Source organism: Onychostoma macrolepis, chromosome 07 (assembly GCF_012432095.1).
Source record: "Onychostoma macrolepis isolate SWU-2019 chromosome 07, ASM1243209v1, whole genome shotgun sequence".
Taxonomy (NCBI): Eukaryota; Metazoa; Chordata; class Actinopteri; order Cypriniformes; family Cyprinidae; genus Onychostoma; species Onychostoma macrolepis.
Window position 1 is genome coordinate 19472113 of NC_081161.1, and position 12692 is coordinate 19484804.

Consider the following 12692-nt stretch of genomic DNA (forward strand, 5'->3'; position numbering starts at 1 on the left):
CAGAAATAGATATTTTAAAGTATGGTAAAAATAGAACTCCATTATTTAAAATTTCACAATATTATATTTCTTTCTGTATTTCTGATCAAATAAATGCAGACTTGATGATCATAAGTGACTTCTTTCGAAAACATAAAAAATAGTAATGTGTCCAAACTTTTGACTGTTACTAAGTAAAAATATACAAATTTAAAATGAAATGTTGTATAAATAAAAAGGTTTGGAATCACATTTGTTTTTATTGGGGGTGGGGGGCCTCCAACATGAATTTTGCCTAGGGCCTCTAAATGTCTAGAACCGGCCACGACCGCGTCACAGTTTATTTTGGAACAATACTCGACAGTGTGTACCGTACATACCCTATATTGCAGGAATATCTGCACTGTTGCTTTTCTATTGGTGTATGATTAAGGGTTAAGGTCAGATCCATTCCGTGTCACCTCATTTAGCTGTATAGCGTCAAACTAATGACCTCCATGACACTTGATAAGTACTGAATCAAATTCAGCTACTAAATTAAATTTCTTCCTTTATTGACTGAGTTGTAACAGAATTAACCTCAATGGAAAGGACCCATGACAAGGTATATAGCCTTTTACTGACAAAGTAGTCATGATTAACTGGCAATGTGCAACTTAGTGTGACCTACACAAGACCGCAAATATACAAAGGCCTAAATGTTCGGAATCTCTCTTCACTGTGAGAGAACACAGCAAGCCGTCAAAGCTCAATGCAAACCTCAGGAGGAAAGGACTAATATGTGTCAAGCAGCAGCAGCCACTCACCCATGCCCTCCTCCAGAAGTAAACAGCATGATGCCAAATAGCATGGCAAGCTGGAAGACAGCACTGAGTGAGTCAAAACAAATGAGGTGTTTCACTCCATGAGACCATGGGAGGATGAAGATAAGCCTAGGCAATTCAAACATAGCCATCTGGAAAGCTTTCTTGTCATTTGAGTATTTTGGCTGTAATAAATTACTCATTAGTGCTTTAATCCATCACCTTGTTTCACTGAATGCAAATTGATGGTTTATTTTCAGGAGTCAACAAGCTCTGCATTGTGAAGAATCCAAATTGTTAAAAATCTTCCCAACAAAAGGAAGCTGAGCAAAGGTGAAACTCCCAACTAATAACAGTTGTGCTTATTACATGCAATATCATGTAAGGTACTTCATCTTACTACTGCTGGCTCAGACAGCAGGGTCGTTTGTAGCTTTTCATCATTACTGGGGCACAAGCCCTCGATCAAAAATGTATGCCTATATTTTGATACTATTTATCTGATACTATTATGGATATAAATTGTCATTGACTGCAGTAGAGTCATTCACAAGCTGCATGTGCAATAAAGAGCTGCTTCATCATTTACAACCAATAGAAGACATTAGCAAGTATTGTTTCCTGGATTGCGGTCCACCTCATTCTGCGCTCTTTTTGTATTCTGTTACCATTTCGGTGTGAGAAGCCTCTGCAAATGATTCAGTGCATGAGTAAACTGCCTGAATGCATCAACTGGAAAAGTGAACAATTTTAGACCATTTAGCAAACCTGTTTGACCAATTACATCAGTAGTGTTGTCACAGTACCAACATTTCTGGAGAAAATTCATATAAAAAAGCACCAACGGCAGTTTAATACCATATAGTAAAAACTATTGGAACCCTCTAATTTTAGCGATATCAGTTTTTGAAACATATATAAATGTATTAACTACTTACTTAAGCACTTATTAGAATTCTAAGTAAATAATTTGCACATTAGCATATAGCTTTCAAGTATTTATCAATTAAGTAAGCATCGGTATATAAGAGTCAGTAATAAAATGAAGAACATAAACACATTACAAGTAATAGAACAATGAGTTTTAATAGTATTTTACTGTAGAGGCTTTGCGGTTTTGAAAGCATTTGTCAATCCCAACACTTTTCAGTGTGTATGTGGCCGTTGGTCATCTTAGCAACATATAAAACAAAACTGATTCATATTACATACAGAAAGTGATCAAAATAGCGCTCTCTTAAGGAAAATGACTCTCAGGTCAGTAAACGGTAATCTCTTCATCAAGTATTTATCAGTCATTTTTTACTGGGGGATTTCACAGGGGATCTTGCTCCAGTAAAAGGGTCAAGCAACACCCCTGTCAGACGGTAAGTACTTTCGAGAACTTCAACCTATAAAGCAGCAGCATAGAGAAATCATTAGTGTTTCTGAAGAATTTTCTCCATTCTCCGTGTCAGTGCTGTCTCTGACATATCAGCACTGCACAACAATTGTTCACCAGGAGATTCAGCTTATTGAGGCATCTCGATGGATATGTCCATCCTCAGATCTGACTGCCTCAGCAAAGGCAGAGGAACAATAAAGGAAAACACAATCTCATTCAGAGCTGTCTGACAGCGCTGGGCACCATTATACATCACATTTAGAATGGGCACATTTACAGGAAGAGCCTGAAGAGGGGGAAATGGGGAGTCGGGCCTGATGCACAGGGCCATTTGTCAAATCCCTGTGATGCTGGCAGAAATCTGATTACCCGAGATAATAATGGAGGTATCATGCTTGGACCAAAGTGCACAGAACAGAGAAAGGTCTCGGACTGTAAGTTGCTAAATGTGTGTTGTGGATGACGCTTGCCCAGAGGCATTGCTGCTCGGCTGGACTTCTGTTCTCGCACCTTGCTGAGCCGTCGAACAGGTCTTGTTTCTGTTGTCAGAGGTCTCCAGTCTGAAGCATAGACACAGCACAGGGGACCTGAGGGGAGTCTGATTTGCCAAGTGGACACGGAATGGGGACAAGCCACGGAAAATCACCACAGGAACTCTCAGCTTGAAAGGAGAATGAGACACAGCATGTGTCATTGAAAGGACAGAATAAATTGAAATCTCCCACCTCTGAAGGTTTCGCAATCGGGCGATTAAGAAACAGTTTTGAGGATACCTTTGCTGGGGTTTTTAAACCTGATTTTGATCTTAGAGGGGTCCTCCTTGTTAATTGCAGACTTTAATGATAACTTTTCCTTTTTCCACATGCCTCATTGATACAAGTGGTTGTCTCTCTTTTAAAGGATTGTGGCTTTACGATAAAATCAGATTTTTCTTTGTGCAATTTACAGATCTCGTGAGATTGTTAATGGAGCTTCAAAAGACACGCTGACAGAGTCTGAAATGGAGATCAAGATGTGACAACCATATGTATGGGTCATCACCACAGCTGAGGGCTCATTTGACCTCCACCACGTTAAATGGATATTAAGCAGAACGACTACTTGAATTTGCATTAATCTGTCGTTTCTGATCATCATGCAATTTCTGAAGCCCTCATGGGCATATGTCACGCTGAGGGTGAAGTCGCAATGAGACAGAGAAACGTTTGAGCTACTGAAATCACATTACCATATGTAGAATATTGCCTACATATTGCAGCATTGCAAAAGCAATCCGACTAAATGCTTTAGAAATACTTCAAAGCTGTTTTCTTAACATCGTGCCACAATATTTAGTCAATACATAAAAGGAAGAGGTCACAATGGCAAAAATTACAGAGAACCAGAGTTACTGGACTGTTGCAAAGCATCTGTTGTGTGGCCATAAATAATTTATGCACCATTCAGTAAATCTACTCTGTCATCTTTATTTTCATGCAATCTTTCACTTATGTATTCACTTTACGCCTGCAGCCTTTCAAATTGCCTTACTTTCACATAATGTTCACATGTAACACCTGCAACCTCTGCCTAAACTGTTTAATAAAATGTGTGTTGCTGTTATATTTCACCTATTTTGATACAGTCACACAAGAGAGGATTTTCAAGGCTTATAATGCTTCATTTTTATGGAGTATCATGCCCAATTTAAGATCTATCACAAGGAGTCATCATGAAGGGCAATAAAGTAATTGACATGGGGGATTCATTGCTATAGATGTCTGTGGGTTATGTTCATATTTTAATGAATTTTGTCAAGAAAGTGCAAAGAGTACGGACACAAAACACTGACAATATACAGAAAAAAAACACAAATGCATAATAATAGAACACATTTTATGGAGAATCATGCACAATTTAAGATCTATCACAGCATTATGTTTACTGCTCGCAAAAAAAAGGTACTAAATTGCTCTGAAGGCACTAAAGTCTAGATGTATTTGTGTTATTATATATGCTGCCTGTACACTAACAACAATAAAAATAGCCTCCACTTTCTTTGGAACTTTGGAATACTTCCCAGCTGAAGTATATAACCTGCCCACCCTTAGACCAAGTTAAGAAATAATTGGAATATTTGACAGCACATGTCTTTTTTTGTGTGCAATACTAATCAGACAACCCTTTAGAGAATATTCAAAACATTAGTTGCTTTCATAGAACCACCCTGATATGGGAATCAAGTCAATATCATTCCTGAACAAATTGTGAATTGATTGTGCTGGCCTGCCTGACAGCATCCAATAAGCATGATGCCATAACACTTTCAAGTCCACATCAGGGCCATTGCCAGTTCATTCAAGTAGTCTATCTCAGGTAATCAGATATCTTGAGATGAGCCAGCATCCATCCCTCACACTGCTTGGCTTAACGTAATCAAGACAACTTGTTTCCCTCAACCACAGAAAGCTGTGCAGCACCTCTTGCTTTACATTTGTATGTGCTATATGTACCTCGCCATTGCATCTACTCAATACGGCCAACATCTATTCAACAAGCAAAGACCAGAGGGAAGCACAAAAAAGCACATTTAATTCAGACGGTCAGAGGCAGGCTGAAACAAACATTATATACATTCATAATCAAAAAACAAACAGAAAATCCCACAACAATACATCTAAATTAGTAGGCTTTTTATTTCCAGGAAGCAGTGAGTATTGTGGCTCACTAATTACCTCTGAATATACAAGGTCAATGGCCCTCTACAGACCACAGAATTTCTTCATTACAAACTTCTAGAACAGTGGATTGGGACTTGTCCCAAATAAATCTGTGCCAGTCTCACCTAGAAGACCCTCAGTGAACTGACCTCTCAGAATCAACATCTCATTAGCTAAACCCCCTTAAAAACAGAGCTGAAGTAATGTGTGAAGATAATTACAGGAGTTTTAGTCTTTTCAAGAGTAAAAATCCACAATGACTTTGTTTAATTGTGCCACTGCTCCAAAATAACCCTGACTACAATTTGCTGAAGAATAGTTTACCAAAAATCTTGTGAATGGAGGTTTGGGACAATGTGAGGCTGAGGTAATAACAAAATGCTAAATGTTAGGAAGAAATATTTCTTCAAGGTGATGGAAAAAGGTCAATAGACTGCACTGGGTCTAGAAGATCCTCTCAAAAGTGACTCTTCTTGGATGAAAACATTGCTAGGGCAAAATCAAACCCAACTGTTCTGCTGACCTCCCATCTGATGGTTTCCCTAAAGGCCATGATATCATTCCTCCATCTGCCAGTCTTCTAAATTTGCCTCAGTGATTGTTTTTAAAATTTTAAAACACAATAGTTAAATTCTTAATGTCTAAAAACATGTTTTAATAACAGCTTCTTGAGGGTGCAAATGTCACTTCTGGAGCAGAATGTTTCTCTCACAGTCAGCAACTGTTGTCTTTGGTGCTCTGGAACAGCACCAACACTCACACGCCAACAACTGTTCCTGCACCAGACTGGCCGCTATAACCGGCTTCACTCGCTTGCCCTAGAAACTTCCACAGTGCCATATTGCACTCACTGCTGAAACCTCTCAGCTCACCACTAATTAAAAATGACAATGTATTTTGGTACCCCTGTTTTTTTGAGGATGAAGCATTTGTGATTTTACAATTTTAAACCAAATTGTAAAGATGACATAAGGAAGGGCCAAGACAACAAAAACAACAAAAAAGGCAACACAAAGCAACAGAACTAGAAATAATATGGTGACTAATAATGATAAATTTAGCAGCAATTACCAATGTCATTGTAAGTATATTCGTTCATTGTTTGGTTATAGCATAGAATTTATTACACTTCATTTACTAAAATGAAAAGGCGGCACTATTGCCACAGTGATATGATAATGTAAGGATAATGTAATGACACATTAATGACACTTAAAGTCACTATGAAATAAAAATGGACCTTTACTTTTTTGATGGAATATTGCAGTATCCATGCACAATTATTTGTTTTAAATGTATGTACCCTATACGTTACCCCTCTCGTTTATACTCACGACAATATTCTCTTCCCTCCAACAACCTGTAAGTCACAGAAATTCAACAATCCAATCGATTCCAGGACAAAAAGTCCTGTCTTACATTTTTGTTTTACAATTTCCGCTTTGTGCCCACTTTAAGTTCTCTGTAAATACGCCAAACTATTGCGAAAATACATCCTCACATTCAGTTTGGCAAATTATTACCATAGACTCTAAGCCAGACAAGAAATAAAAAAGAAATACACACCACATGCTGGTTGCCTACACATTGTGTTTGGCCTCAAAATAATGTGACAGTGAGCGTACCATAAGTAAATAAAAATATAAAAGTACATTCACATAACCCACTAGATACACCATGCATAATATATGAGTGTCTGGTGCAATAGTAGAAATATTTTTTTAAAGGAAAGTTGACTTATTCCGAAGTAGCATTTTTTTTTTTTTACAGAGCATTTATTATGTGTGGAGTAATATTAATTGTAAAATTGTTAAATGTAATTAATAAACACTGTTGACGTCTTTGCAGTTTATGCTGGACCAGATCTTCTTACTTAGAAAGGGACCCAAGCAACCATCCACAGATTGTTTCGTATTTTATGTAGTTATATTTCATCTAAATGAAATTTTAACTTCAAAAGGCTTACAATGCCATCCACACACACTTTATCATAAAAAGTGTTAAAATATTACTTAAAAATATTACTCAAAAAAAAAAAAAAAAGCAAAATGAGAAAAAAAAAGACTGTATAAGAATGTGACATCTCAGTTATCCCGAATCAGCATTTTGTCTGTGCCACATCAGAGAATCTCATCTACACCACAGTAAATGTTACAGCACTGTAGCTATAGCAGTGGTGGGAAGTAGCCTCGCTAGGCCTTATAAACTTCAGCAAGACTCCAATGTAACATTCTTCTGAACAACCTCTATTACTTGCAAAATGATTTCCTGCTCATTCAGATTTCTGTCATATACCTTGCAATCTTACACAGAGAAGGACATGGTCAACTAGCACAAATCTCGTCAGAGACAAAATGTTCTCATTGCCTTTCCTGCTGCTCACCCGCCTCCTCTCCCTTGAGCATATTTTCCATTGTTTGTGTAATTCCAAGAACTCACCTGTGACACTAGATCTTGAGGTCCTGAGTGGTGTGTGAAAAATTGAGCTTTTCTGACGTTCCCATGGTGAGAATTGTGATGATTAATGCATGCTAGAGCTTTCTACAATAGCTGAATGTGTAATTATAATTGTAATAAAAAAAAAGTAAAAAAAAAAAAACCTTGCAGTTTGACTTAATCAGGAATAGTGTTTATAGTTTTGAGAAATTAGTCCTGGTGTTAGAAAATGAAATTATGGTTTGTTTGACTAACACAATGAGTTTAGTGTGTGAGCAATTGAGAAAAATTGCCAGAGCTGATTGTGAACAAGTATAAATTTAGACCTACTGCACCAGTTGAAAATGCCCCTTTGTGCAAATCATTATTGTTGATTCAATAACATGGAAGGAAGCTCATTTTATTTACTCCGTCCTTAAAGAGAGATTAACAACACAGAAATTACTCTGTCTCCCTCTGCTGTTGTGGGTCCCCCCGTACAGCACTGTTCATCACAACTTTACCAGAATCACCACTGTTCTCTGTCATGTCAAAATAAAATCATAATATATATATATATATATATATATATATATATATATATTTTTTTTTACAATGGCAAATATTTCATTGTACAATACTAAATTCTATGTTTTAACAGTGAGAGGGCAAGAAATATGTTAAGAAAATAATTCTAGTCTACAACTTTTGAATTTTGTGCAGTAAACATTGAATGTGTACAATGTATATGCATATGTACACTGCATAAGTGAAACTAGGTGTTATACCACAATAAATGTCACTTGAGTCATGACCTTTTATCATGCCTTTTGTCATATCATCCTATCACATATGTAAAGATGTCTAGGATATAATAATTGGAGAAATCTATTTGTTGGCACACATTAATCTCATTACTCTCACAATGCCTATAGAGTGAAAACTAATGAGCATGCGGACGTTGTCACCGTTTTCACAACTTTTCAATGATTTCGATGAAATCGTAGAATAAAATCTGAAATCAGCCTTCTTTGCTCATGACGGCTCATAGTTCTGCTGCCAGGTTGTTCTGAGTCAATCACCTTGAGCCATAAATGCCATGTGACTAATTACATTGGAGCCACACAAAGCCATGATGGGACCGCAAAAATGTGCACAGTCCCAAAACCTTCACAAGCAACTATTCTGAGAATTGGAAACTATTGTAAAACATCTACTATAATATCATGAAATAATTTTTTTTCAGATGTTGCAGAACACCATCGATGTTAAAAATGCTTCTGAGTCCAGATGGTGTAGTTGTGTCATCTTCGAACCTGAGCTAAGAGAGTCATGCTAACCAGGCAAATCTTTCACCCCTTGGTTTAATTCAGCAAGTTGCATCCATTTTTCATCTTCGTAATAAAATGTTTGTTTTGCATTTTTATGGCCTAGTTTATGTAAAAATGTCTTCACATTTAGCAGTCAGATCAAATGATGACTCGAAGAATACATTTAAAATGACTTCTGGCTCATCCATCATAATGAAAATGCAGAGTCAAGTCAAGTGGACTGTATTGTTGGATACAGTGCCCCATGCATACAGACAAACTGCATAATGTACATACTGTAGCAATAGTATGTATGGCAGTATGCTATTCCAAATAGAGCCTTGTATTTCTCAATGTCTGCTGTATTGTTTACACTGATCAGTCACAACACTAAAACCACCTACCTAATATCATGCAGGTCCCCCTCATGTTGCCAAAACAGCTCTGATGTATTGAGACGTGGCCTTCACAAGACCTTTAAACATGTCATGTGGTGTCTGACACCAAGACAGCAGATCCTTTGAGTCCTGCATGTTGGAGAATGGGGCCTCAATGGATTGGATATGTTGGTCCAGCACATCCCATAGTTTTCGGCTGTGGAAAGGGGTCTGAATGGGCACTCTAATCAGTCTGCGGCTACACAGCCCAATACACAGCAAACTGCAATGCACTGCATTGGTGTTCTAACACCTTTCTATCATGGCCAGCATTATGTTTTTCAGCAATTTGAGCAACATTAGCTCTTCTGTGTGATTGGAAAGGGCTAGCCCAGGGGCGCAACTGCACATGTGCTAAGGGGTATGCATGATCAGTATTTTTTTCAGTCAAAACATATATATTGCTTACATTTTAGTTAAGCAGTTTTGGAGGAATTTATGGTATTTTTAAATTTTGTTTGCCTTATGCATATTTTTGTAAAATTCACTATAAAGAAGATAATTCATGCAAAATTTGCCAAGTTTAAGTGGAAGATTTCTGCCGCCTGGTGGAAAACAAAAACTTTAAAAAAAAAATTACGATAATGAAAATCACTTTTTGTCAAAGTTTAGCACTGTTTTCAAAAACTCATTGCATCTACACGAATCACATAAATTACTCATTTTGAATTCAAAATTTGTACATGTACATCAGTGAGCCTTGGGCACCCATGACCCTGAGGTTGGTTCACCGATTGTCCTTCCTTGCATCATGTAAGGAAGCACAGCACCTTCTGTTTTTGGTAAGTCCTAACCACTGCATACCTGAAACACCCCACAAGACTTACAGTTTTGGAGATGCTCTGACCCAGTCGTCTAACCATCACTATGTGGCCCTCATCAAAATCACTTGCCCATTTTTCCTGCTTCCAACGTGTTTTGTTTTCCCATTTTTAAAAAAAAAAATTTTAGAAACCATGGACCCCCGCTAAATAGATTATCCTAGTGCGCATATAGATTCTTCTACAAATACCCAATTTATACTGTGATAAATTGTTATATTAAATTATAAATTAATATCATAAATGTCTAAAAAATACTTTAGAGTACTGTGTTTATTTAATGGTTTGATTAATCATTTTTAACTTATGTTTGTTTATTTATTTATACATTTTTACACTTTTTCAAACGTTTCTAAAGACTCTTCTTGAAAACTCCTGGTTTATAAGAGCCTGAGATTGTTGACCATTTATAAAATAAAACTAAACCGCTTCGTTATTGTTATGTGTTTCTGCTAGAAGCCCTAGTTCTACTACTAGCTAGAATTTCGCAATGAATTCTCAGAAACAGATATTTTTAATTCACTAAGTTCTTTCCCATTTTCGTCACGTGACTGTTTTTCTGCTTTGAGTTTGAAAAGTAGCTGCAGCACAAGTAAACAGGATTCGTCCTCGGTCTGTTATGGAGCATTTCATTGGTTGGACATAGTGAATGAATACGCCCACTTCACCAAATGAGTCTGAAAGAGACTTAGAGCAGAACAGAAGAGGTGTAACATTCCTTCTGTTCAACATGTGAAAATTCTCGTTTACAAAAAGTCCAATAAACTGATGGGAATTTGTAAAAAATGTTGTAAGGGCATTGTTTTAACTCTTAATTTAGCCATTTAAAATAGTTATAACAGACAGCTGACAAAATGACTAAGGCTGATGACACACGGGGCAACTTTTTTGGAGCAATGCTGCTTGGGCACTTTTCCATTGAGAGTGGGTAACAAATTTCTATATGGATAATTTAGATCAGTCTTGGGCCTGTGTCTCACATGGTGGCCCGTTGACAGCAACATTGCCCAAAAAGTTGCCCGGTGCATCATCAGCCTCAAATGATTCAATGACTCACTCTGAACACACAGAATACTTATTGTGGCCGCATTACCATGATTTAACATTCAATTCTAACCGTCTGCAAATAAAAAGGAAATGTTTGTTAAATGTTTGTAGACAAAAGATGCTTTCCAGGTGAAGAGCTATTTAACAGGTCACCCATCTGACTTCTCGGCCCTTGTTGAAGTGAGTTTTTCATATCACTGAACGTATTTCTTGCATACTACATGGCAGTGTTTGGGAAGGTTACTTTGGAAATGTAATGGGTTACAGATTACAAGTTACCTTATTTAAAATGTTATAAGTAGTGTAACTATTTTAATTACTTTATTAAAGTAATGTAACTGATTACATTTTATTACATTTCTAAATTTCTAATGAATGTTTTCAACTGTTAATCATTTTGAAACATTTAAACCAGGCAGGGTTAACCTTACAGACAGTAGCCTAGTACTCAACACTGATTAAGTTACTGCCAGACTTTCAAAATCCTTCATGACTTTAATTAAGATTATTTAATTTTAGACTACGGGGGTCGCTGAATGCTTGAATCTGATTGGCTGACGAACGTTCTAATCTAAGGTGTGCAATTATTTTCAGGGAAACACACGGCGAACGTAGTTCCAGGCAGCTCTTGACCGCATTACATTACCATATCACTTCGCCAAATGATTTCTGTTATTTCAAAGGTCTTACAACATCAAAATAACTAAAACCCACAACAACACTGGCAAGGCTTAATTTGTGCGGAACAAGCCGGATCCGGGATCCCCCTCCTCACGCACCAATATGAAAGAAGTTTGTGCTGACCTATAGTGTGCCTATATGAAAAATCCTTTATAATGACCGCGCTTGCGGCACATCTACATTTGAAATAAAGAACCTGAGCGCGCAAAAGACACGACATGTGAACTGCTCTGCTCTCACAAGACATAATGCACGTCTGCATAATGCATTTCTCAACTGTTCACATTTACTTAAGAAAAAACCTGGATATTCGCCAGAACGGCCATTTTTTATGTTTATTTGGCCACTTAGGCTCAACAACAAACTACGAAAAATAACTTAATATGATACTCGCTATAGGCTTTGGATGTAACTGTGAGCACTGTGAGCGCTCAGACCGCCTCTGGAGCGCGCGAGTACCGATAGTTTTAAAAGACGTGCATTTTTGTGACGATGCAACAATGACCCGATTAAGCAAGTGACAATTCTGCCAACTGTCCCGAAATGCGAGCGAAAGTCTTGGATCAGCGACAGCGTGCAGCAGCTCGTTGTATTGCAGACGAGATGCGCTGATGTCGCTTTGAGAGAGTCAAAGCTGAATCACTCACGCTGTTTAAATGACTGATTTAATCTGCTAGTTTGTGTGGAGTTATTTACTCATATAACCTACTTGCTATATTGAATAAATGTTTGCAGGAATTTCCCTCATTATAAATTTGAAAGCTGCGGGGATGAGTAAAACTATGTGATATAACACAATCCCCCACGAAATTGGACAGGATTAATTATAACTCTATTACAGAGATTTGTGAAATAAAATTCCATTATCATTATTATTATTATTATTATTTTTTTTTCATGTGCGAACCCTAATAAAAGCAACGGATGCACGCTGTTAATCACTTAAAATGGCCCACCAATGTGATCTGCTGAACGCTCAGTTACCTCTGCCTCCTCTAATCACATGCCGGATCCGTTGTACCGACAAAACATGCTACCTATCAGATTGTGCTACCAATAATATATTTGCATTAATGTTGTTAGCGCTACTCTGACGATTTTATCAGTAGTTTAACA